The sequence below is a fragment of the Carlito syrichta genome, unplaced genomic scaffold (assembly GCF_000164805.1).
Source record: "Carlito syrichta isolate Samal-C Ts95f unplaced genomic scaffold, Tarsius_syrichta-2.0.1 Scaffold303263, whole genome shotgun sequence".
NCBI classification, from domain to species: domain Eukaryota; kingdom Metazoa; phylum Chordata; class Mammalia; order Primates; family Tarsiidae; genus Carlito; species Carlito syrichta.
In genome coordinates this window covers 1,019,489-1,029,585 of record NW_007247359.1, presented here as the reverse complement: position 1 = coordinate 1,029,585, position 10,097 = coordinate 1,019,489, and the positions used below count along the sequence as shown (strand labels likewise).

The window sequence follows — 10,097 nt, the reverse complement described above, 5'->3', positions numbered from 1 at the left end:
CTAGCTGTTCAAGTCAGCTAGTTAAGTCAGCTGGCTAGACTGCTGGCTACGTAGGTAGCTATCTAGATAAGTGAGCTGGCTATTCAGCTTGCTAGCTCAAGTCAGCTAGGTAAGTCAGCTGGCTAGCCAACTGGCTAGATAGGTAGCCAGCTAGTTGGGTCACCTGGCAAGACAGCTGACTAGCTTCTAAGTCAGCTAGTTAAATTAGCTGGCAACCAGCTGGTTAACTAGTTAGGTCAACTCATTAAGTCAGTCCAGCTGGTTAGCTAGTTAAAAATCTAGTTAAGTTGGATGGTTATTCATCTGGCTAGCTAGTTATTTCAGTTTGTTAAATTAGATGGCTAGTTAGGAAGCTAGCTATATAAGTCAGCAAGTTACGTCAGCTAGCTAGCTAGTTGTCAGCTTGTTAAGTCAGCTGGCCAGCTAGGTAGCTAGCTAGATATCTAGCTAAATAGGCCAGCTAGTTAAGCCAGCTGGCTAGCGAGGTAGCTAGCTGGTAAATCATCTAGTTAAGTCAGCCTGATAAGTAGTCAAGACAGCGAGTTAAGTCAGCTAGCTAGCCAGCTGCATAGAAGAAATAGTTAGGTAGATAAGTCAGTGGGCAATCCAAATGCTAGCTAGTTAAATCACATCTTAAGTCAGGTCACTAGCCAGCCGCTTAACTAGGTAGTTGAGAAATTAAGTCAGCTGGCAAGCCACAGAACTATGTAGCTATTTAGTTATCTAAGAAAGCCGGATATCCACCTGGCGGGGTAGGTAGGTTGGCAGGTATGTCAGCGTGCTACCCAGTAGGATAGCCAGTGAATTCGGAGGGTTCACTCAGGTAGCAAGAAAGGTGGGTCTCTATGTAGATATATAGCAAAATCAAAAGTCTAGCCCGTGGGGTAGAGTAGTCAGTCCATTTACATACTATCCCTACCCCCCCCCCCCACTTTTTTACACACTGGAGTCACAGTTATAAATGTCAACGTATTTATAGAAATGATAATGATGATGAAAGTAACTAAGATGTATGAGGGTGAGGTTAAGAGCACCCTTTGATGACACGTTCAAAGAAGGTTCCTCTAAGAGAACTGAGACTTGGCCAAAGAGAAGAAACCAGTGATGAATAAGGTTGAGAGAAAAGTACACCAGGAAGAAGAAATAGCCCAGGCAAAGGCCTTGAATTATTATTGGAATGATGTGGCTCACAAAAGAAGACCAGTGGGACTGGAGCCTAGAAAGTTAGGAGTGGTGTGACTGAGGATGAGGAAGGAGAGGTAGGAGAGACCAGGTCATGCAGGGCCTGGAAGGTCACAATAGGGAGGTCTGGGCTTTGTATTTAATCCCATGGCATCCATGAAAGAACTTTAAGGACAAGTATAATGTCATTTAATTCATGTTTTTAAGTGATCAGTGTGCCCTATTGAGTAGAAAATAGAAACAAGGAGAAAGAGGTTATTGCAGTGAGTAATAGGTGGATTTAAGGGGGTGGATTCAGGATACAATTTGGAGTTAAAACTACCAGAACTTAACAGATTGACTCTGAGAAAGAGGGAAAATGAAAAATTGGTGATACTTCCAAATGTTTTGACTTGAAAAAAATCAGTGGTGGTGGTTGGGAGAGTGGGGGTGATGATAAAGGTAGAAAGGCTTGGGCAGAAAAGTCTGGTTTGGGTTGGGATTGCCAATTCCATTGCTAATGCATAGTTACTTACTGATCTCCCGATTGATTAGAAAGAACATGGATCTGCCAAACAGTAGCTCCCTTTCAAACATTGAAAATGATAATGCATACAATATAGCTGATATAAAGTCATGTTCAAGGCTATGTGCTTCCAGTATAATGTGTGTATTTAGTTGGTAATTTATTAATGGCACTGTTTACATTTGCACTTGGTTGCCTTGCTATAATTAAAATAACTCCTGAATTTATCAACTAAGTCCAAATTAAAAACCCTCAAAAGACTCTACATGGTAGAAAAAATCTTCATATTCTGTTCTTTTAGATATAGACAACCATATGCAATTTTTTTGCCACATGTAATGTTTGACATCAGTCAAAAAATTACAACAGAAATATTCCATGTTTAAAGCAGAGCTGGAAAAAAAAGTTCCCGAAATTTCATATTGCATAAAAGAAAGATTAAGACTGTCACCAAAGTGAAAGGAAATCAATAGGACGACTTTGGAGACCTGTTTCAATCTGTTGTTGACATTGTTTTCTGGTAGTAATTTTCTCAAAATGTTAACAGTATTGAGTTTGCTTATTGATTCTATTATTTTTGACCTTGCATTAGTGTGGGCTAATCTTTCATGCCATAATTTTTTTTTCATAGCAAAAATTATTGTATGACTCTGGAGGGAACCTCCAATCGGGTCAGACACCCTCCTCAGGGTTTTGATGAGTGTACAAGTGGCAATTATGAGTTATCTTGACTTCCAATACACTTTTGTGTTGTTTACATTTTATTAAATGGTTTAAGCAGGGTCATCATACAAATGATCAACATATTGACCGAAGCATTCAAGCCTGGGAGAATTGAAGGCCACAGACAGCCAACCAGATTGGTCAGCTTGAATTTGAGTCAATAGCATAAATATATATTTGGCTACAGAATCGAAGTCAACTTCATTATTCTGAAAACCCTGTTATATAAACAGCTCCAAAGTGTCCCATTGGAAGACGTCCATTCAACTTACTTAGTAACCCCTCAGCTATGCCCCTTCCAAAAGCATATAATCCAAGCTGAATAAATTCAGTAAAATTGAGGGAAGTTGATGAGGACAAAGTGAATGAGAAACCAAAAGCTCTTGATTTCCTGGGAACAGATTTATGGCTGGCTCTAGGTAGGGGAAATTTGGCAGCTGTATTTTCAAAGCATGTATCAGATACAATCACAACATACCATTAGCATCTCAACTGTTCCCCACCCTAACGCCTGATATATCTCCATAGTAGGTCAAATCACCTGTGCACCACACTCCCCCCATCTCACCCCCCCCACACGTGATGCTATAGTTAGTCTGCATGCAAAGGAATTTCAGAATTTACTGGCACAATGCTAATGGGTTTGCCCACAAATACTTAGAAGAGTATTGCTAGAGGAGTTAATTTGCCTCTTAATGATTTAATTATATGCTACAGCTCTGCTGTACAAGAATAACAATGTTCCTTGCTTTCCTGCTGCTGCTGGGGCTGCTGATTTTGGAGACTGGAAAAGAATGCCGTTTGCGCTCTTGTAGTGAGCGGGGAATTGAGTAATGGGGAAGTAAGGAGCATTTCCCCCATGCCACAAATAACCATCCCCACTTCTCTATAATGGAGTGAGGAAATCTGTCGGGATGACAGTGATGAGCATTATAAAATGCTCTGTAATTTTTATTTGCATTGTCTTGGTTGGTTCCAAGAAGTAATATTAGTCCTAATGTTCATATAAAGTTCAGTGAGGTTATCTGGATTGCTCAAACAGAGATGGAAAGTGGATGAACTCGGAGTTCAATCGAGGTCTTTTGATTCCAAAACCCAGCTTTTGTTTGTCACCAACTGCTGTTGACTTAAAAGGTCTGAACTCCCTGGGACCATTGAATGGGAGTGATTGTAGTTTTAAGATCAGAAAGGGTCTGTGCCTCACTTTGTAGCATAGTTTGAGTTCTTTGGAAGCAGACCCTTCTTTGGAGACAGAATTGGGGGTTTAATATATTTATTGGGATTAACGTCTATATAAAGGGGGGCAGGAAGAAAGCAAGACTGGGAAAGGCAGAAGATAAACTGATGTGCAGCCCTGATAGAGCCCCTACCAACTCTTCATGCTCTGCATCTGATATTGTCCATTTGAGTGTCCTACACTGGGAAGAGATGGCTGGACCTTTATGCCCCTGCCTCACTCTGCCATTATGGGAGCTGTCTGAGGATGTAACCTGGGCCCAGTTGGCAGTTCCTGCATTCAAGAGTGTACAGGAGTGTTGTATGCTCTTGACCATACACCCTCAGCTGGGCAGCAAGGCCTTCCCTGGAGGGAGATCTGAGCTGAACAGCACATCTCTGAGTCTACAACCCACTGTTTTCAGGTATCTATAGAAACACTAATCACTCATGAAAGACACAGAGGGGAGAGTGAAAAGATTATAGGGTTCAGAACCAGGATGTCTGTATCTATATTCTAAATCCAACTCTTCCCAGGTAGGACACTGTGGTCAATGAACCTTGAGATCAACCCAATCTGTAGAATGGGGATTAATGGCACCATTTGATTGACTTATGATGAGGACTAGGAATAACTTTTTTTTTTCTTCTTTTCTGAATTTTGTTTTTTATTGGGGCGCAGGACATGGAATGAGAAATTGTCACCCTATGGTAAGCCCCCCTCCAAGGGAATGTTCATTTTAATCTTCCTGGGGTTGTTTGTGGAATTTTTCTTCTTCTTGGAGCTCTCTTGCTGGTAGCAGCCTCTTCTGGTTCACTGCTGACTGGCTCTTCCTTGGAAGAGAATTTCCTCTTTTTCTTGGAGACATTCCTGTTGCCTGCCTCTTCAGGATCACTAGCTATTTCCTCCTTGGGTGAGGATTTCTTCCTCTTGGGAAGTCTTGTGTTGCCATTGGTGTCTTCAAGATCATTATTAACCAATTCCCCCTTGGAAAAAGATTTCTTTTTCTTGTGTTTGGAGAAAGAGATAGATGGGTCTTCCATTCCATTCTCTTGAGAAGCCTCCTGGGGCTTTTGCTTTTTCTTCTTTTGGGGTTTTTCAGCAATCTCCTCACATTCCTGTGGAGTACTACTGCTGTTTTCTGGAGATGCAAGGGCAAGCACAGCCAGTTGTTTCTTTTCCTTCTTCAAGCATTTCTTCTCCTGTTTCTCCAGTTTCCTAGTAATCTAGCAGCAGCTTCCTCTGCCTGAACCATTGCTTCCTTCAGGACATCCAGATTCTTTTGTGGAATCTCCCCAGTCTCATAGAAGGACAGCCGCTCCTTGTTTTCAAAGGTTTTCCCCCAATACACTCATAGGCACCTCAGAGAAGCAGTCGATTCATGAGGCAATACTGCATTTCTTTGCCAGGTATTGGGAGATGTAACCTTTGTTCTTGGCAGCTGCTTGGCCAGTGAAGGTGAAATGGAAAATGAATCCATATTTTGGTGTGTTACTCCTTGTCTTCAGGGCTCTGGAGACTTGATCCCTTTGCTGGGACCTGGGAATCACTCAGGAAATAATTTCTTTAAAGCATCTTCTGTCAATAGGGAATATTTTTATGAACTTCTGAAGAAAGAGTCCATGTTCTAGGCCACCCATCAGGCTCCCTAATACCCACCTGTACATGCCTTCTCCTGATTATAAGCATTTTCTTTCTGCTCAGTGGAACACAAAGCACCATAAGAATCTGTGTACCCACAACTGGATCATTCTCTAGGCCCCTCATTCTCTAAGATCCCATCCCCAGAAGGACTGGGAATGAAAGCAGGCCCTCCCCTAACCTTGGGTCCTGTAGATGGTTGTATCACCAGCGCAAGAGTCTCCTCCCACCCCCTGAACTCAATACAGAGGTCAATTCACCTAATCAAGTTTTCTCCATTGCTATGGACTGTAAGAAAAGACAAAGACAAAGGCAGCTAGATAGTTCTTAAGGCCAGAGCTGTTTGTGTCACTTGCCCAGCACTCCCAGGGTCAGGTGAGGGCAAAAGGATATCATGGATATTTATCAAGTGCTAGTAATATACTGGTCACCACATCACAGTTTTAAAAATTAATTAATTAATTTTTAAATTGTATTATAAAGAAGTGGGGTATAATTCAGGGTTAGGTATACAAATGTTGATTGTGCGGGTACCCTTGTTGATGAAGTGTGCCCCTCTCACCCCTGGCAGTTTCCCTCAACAGCCAATCCCACCCCCCTACTCTGACAGTTTCCCACTCTGCCAATTCCTTTCTTATAGTATTATAATTGTTCAAGATCTGCTTATGAAAAAGAACATATGGTACTTTGTTCTTTGTTTCTGTGATAGATCAGAGTATGATTGAATCTATATCCATCCAAGTTGCTGTGAAATCCATATGTTTGTCCTTTTATCTGGCTGTATAATATTCCATTGTGTATATGTACCACTTTTTTTTAAAATCCAGGCCAGTTTTGAAGGGTAGCGTGGTTGGTTCCATGTTTTTGTTATTGTGAATAGAGCAGCAACAAACATATGTGTACAGGTATCTTTTTTGTAGAATAATTTGAGTTCCTCCGGGTATATTTCCAAAAGGGGAATTGCTGGGTCATATGGAGGGTGAATTTCTAGTTCTATCAGAAATCACCACACTGTCTTTCAAAGAAGCTGCACTAGTTTGCATTCCCACCAGCAGTGTAGAAGCATTCCTTTCTCTCTGTGTCTTTGCCAGCATCTGTTTTTGTTTGTTTTATTAATGATGGCCATTCTTACCAGGGTTAGGTGGTATCTCAATGTGGTTTTGTTTTGCATTTCTCTGATGATTAGTGAAGCTGAGCACTTTTTCATGTGTCCATTGGCTGCCCATATATCTTCTTTTGAGAAGTATCTATTCATGTCTTTTACCCACTTTCTAATGGAGCTGTTTGTTTTTTCTTTTCAGCGAGTTTGAGTCCTAGATGTTAGGCCTTTGTCAGATATTCAGTTGGCAAATATTTTTTCCCATTTTGTGGGCTGTCTCCCTGCTCTCTTGATGGTTCCTTTTGTTTTGCAGAAGCTTATCAGTTTGATGAGGTCCCACCCTAACCCTAACCCTAACCCTAGCACTAGCACTAACTTTAATAATAAGATATTATTTATATCTTAATAAGAATAACCCTAACTTTAAAGATATTGGTTACCAGTTCCAATTTCCATAAGTGTATCTCCTGCATTCTCTAAGATTTTTATAGTTTGAGGTTTTACATTTAGGTCTTTGGTCTATTTAGAGTTAATTTTTGTGTATGGTGATAGGTAGGGATCCTGTTTCAATCTTCTGTATGTGAGCAGCCAGTTTTCTCAGCATCATTTACTCAATAAGTTCTTCTCTCCCCAATGGTTGTTGTTGGAGGCTTTGTCAAAGAGGAGTTGGTTGAGAAATTTAGTCTTTGCTTCTGGAATCTCTATCTTGTTCCATTGGTCGCCATGCCTGTTCTTGTACCAATAATAGGCGGTTTTGATTACTGTAGACTTATAGTAAAGTTTGAAGTCTGGAAGTGTGATACCTCCTGCTTTGTTTCTTTTACTAAGGATTGTTTTGGCTATTCGTGGTCATTTATGTTTCCAGATAAATTTCTGTATTGTCATTTCCAGGTCTGAGAAGAATAATGCTAGTAACTTAATGGGTATTGTGTTGAACCTGTGGATTGTCTTTGGTAGGATGGACTTTTAAACAATATTGATTCTTCCTATTCGTGAGCATGGATATTTTTCCATTTGTTTGTGTCCTCTTGGATTTCTATGAGCAGTGTTTTGTAGTTTTCATTGTAAAGGTCTTTCACTTCTCTGGTTAGGAATATGCCGAGGTATTTCAATTTTTTTGTGGCTACTGTGAATGGGATTGTGCTTTTTATTTGGGTCTCTGCCTGCTTGTTGGTGTATAGGAATGCAACTGTCTTTTGCACATTTATTTTGTACCCTGAAACTTTGCCAAAGTGCAAGCAGGTTTTTGACAGATTCTTTGGGATTTTCAAGGTATAGGATCACATCATCAGTAAAGAGGGATAATTTGACTTCCTCTTTTCCTATTTGGATACCCCTGATTTCCTTCTCTTGTCTAATTGTCCTAGCGAGGACTTCCAACACAATGTTGAACAAGAGGGGTAAAAGTGGGCAGGGTTGCCTTGCTCTAGTTTTCAGGGGAAATGTTTCTAGTTTCTGTCCATTTAGCAGTATGTTAGCTGTGAGTTTATCATAAATGGCACTAACTATTTTGAAGTATGTTCCTTCTATACCTAGGTGTTTTAGGGTTTTTATCAAGAAGGGATGCTGGATTCTTTCAAAAGCTTTTTCTGCATCTAATGATACAACCATGTGGTTCTTATTTTCACATCTGTTGATGTTTTTAATTACATTTATGGTCTTGTGAATGTTGAACCAGCCCTGCATCCTGGGAATGAAGTGTACTTGGTCATGGTGGATGATTTTTGAGATGTGTTTTTGGATCCAATTTGCTAGAATCTTGTTGAGAAATTTGGTGTCTATGTTCCGAAAGGATATTGGTCTGTAGTTCTCTTTTTTTATTGGATCTATACCTGGTTTGGGTATCAGTGTGATGTTAGCTTCATAAAATGATTTGAGGAGAATTCCATCTTTCTCAATTGCCTGGAATACTTTCAACAGGATTGGTATCAGTCCTCTTTGTACATTTTGTGGAATTATGCTGGAAAGTCATCCGGTCAAGGACTTTTTTTTGTAGGTAGTTTTCTTATGACAGAGTCAATTTCCTGGGTTTTTATTGGTCTATTTAGTGTCTTAATGTCTTCTTGTTTCAACCTGAGAAGGTTGTGTGATGTCAGAAAGTCCTTCATTTCATTTAGGTTATCAACTTTGTTTCCATGTAGGTGTACGTAGTAACCTCTGATAATATTTTATATTTCTTTGGGGTCCGTTGTGATTTGATCTTTTGTATTTCTGATTGTGTTTATTTGGGCTTTCTCTCTCTTTTTCTTGGTCATTCTGGCTAGGGAAGGGGTCTATCAATCTTGTTAATTCTTTCAAAGAATCAGCCTTTTGTTTTCTGATGTTTTCTATGATATTTTTGTCTTCTGTGTCCCATATTTGGGCTCTTATTTTGGTGATTTGGATTCTTCTGCTAATGTTGGGGTTTTGGTGGTCTTTTCTTTCCGGCTCCCTTAGGTGATTGGTTAGGCTCTCAACTTGTGATCTTTCCATTTTCTTGGTGTGTGCCCATAGAGATATAAATTCTCCTCTTAGAACTGTTTTCATGACATTTCAGAGGTTTTGGTAAGATGTTTCTTCATTTTCATTTGTTTCCAGGAATCTTTTAATTTCTGTTTGATTTCAGTGTTGACCCAGTAATTGGTCAGAGTCATGCTGTTTAGTGTCCATGTCTTTACAGGCTTTGGGGAAATTTTGTTGGTGTGATATTTATTTTTATTACACTGTGGTATGAGAAAGTGCATGGCAATATTTCAACCTTATGGAATTTGTTTATTCTTGATTTATGGTCAAGATTGTGATCAATCTTGAAGTACGTTCCATGTAGTGATAAGTAGAAAGTATATTCTGTGGTTGTTGGGTAGAATGATCTGTAGATATCTATTAAGTCCATTTGGTTGAATGTCAAGTTTAGGTTCTGGATCCTTGTTGATTTTTGGCCTTGATGATCTATCTAGGGCTGTTAGTAGGGTATTCAGGTCCCATGCTATAATAGTTTTAGAGTCAATATCTTTTTTTAGTTTACATAGCAGTTGCTTTATATATACTGGTGCTTCTGTGTTGGGAGCATATATCTTTAGGATGGATATTTCTTGTTGATGGATTGAGGTTTTTACCATTATGTAGTGTCCATTTGCATCTTTTTAAATGTTTGATAGCTTAAAGGTTGTTTTGTCTGATATTAAGATCATGACTCTTGCCTTCTTTAGTGATCCATTTGCCTGGAAACTCATTTTCCATCCTTTAGCTTTGAGTCTGTGTACTTCCATTGTGTTGATATGAGTCCTGGATGCAGCAGATAATTGGGTCATGGTTTCTTATCCAGTGTGCCATTCTGTGTCTTTTCAGTGGTGCATTTAGTCCATTCATATTCAGGTTGATTATTGAAATGTGATTGTTTATCCCTGTCATGAGGTTCTTATAAAGTTTTTTCTTTATTTGTTTGTTTTCTTTCAGTTTTGGGGTTGATGTATATGAGTGTTTTCCAGTTTCTTGTTATACTGTATTCTCTGTTGATTCTGTGCCTGTTGTTTTCTTGGGAAGTGTGTGATCATTCTTTTTTTTGCTTCTGTGCTTAATAGTTTTTTAGTAGCTCTCGTAGAGCTAGTCTGAAAGCTGCAAAATCTCTTAGGGATTGGATGTCTGGGAAGGATTTTAATTCTCCATCACTGATGAAGCTGAGCTTGACTGGGTAAGAAATTGTTTATCTTTAAGGACTTTGAATATTGGACTTCAGTTCCTTGTAGCTCGTA

The 10,097-nt window shown here is 39.6% G+C and overlaps 1 pseudogene; it reads right to left on the bottom strand.

Moving 5' to 3' along the window:
• Nucleotides 1-4,365: 4,365 nt before the first annotated feature.
• Nucleotides 4,366-10,097, bottom strand: part of LOC103260603 — a 32,957-nt pseudogene continuing 27,225 nt past the window's right edge.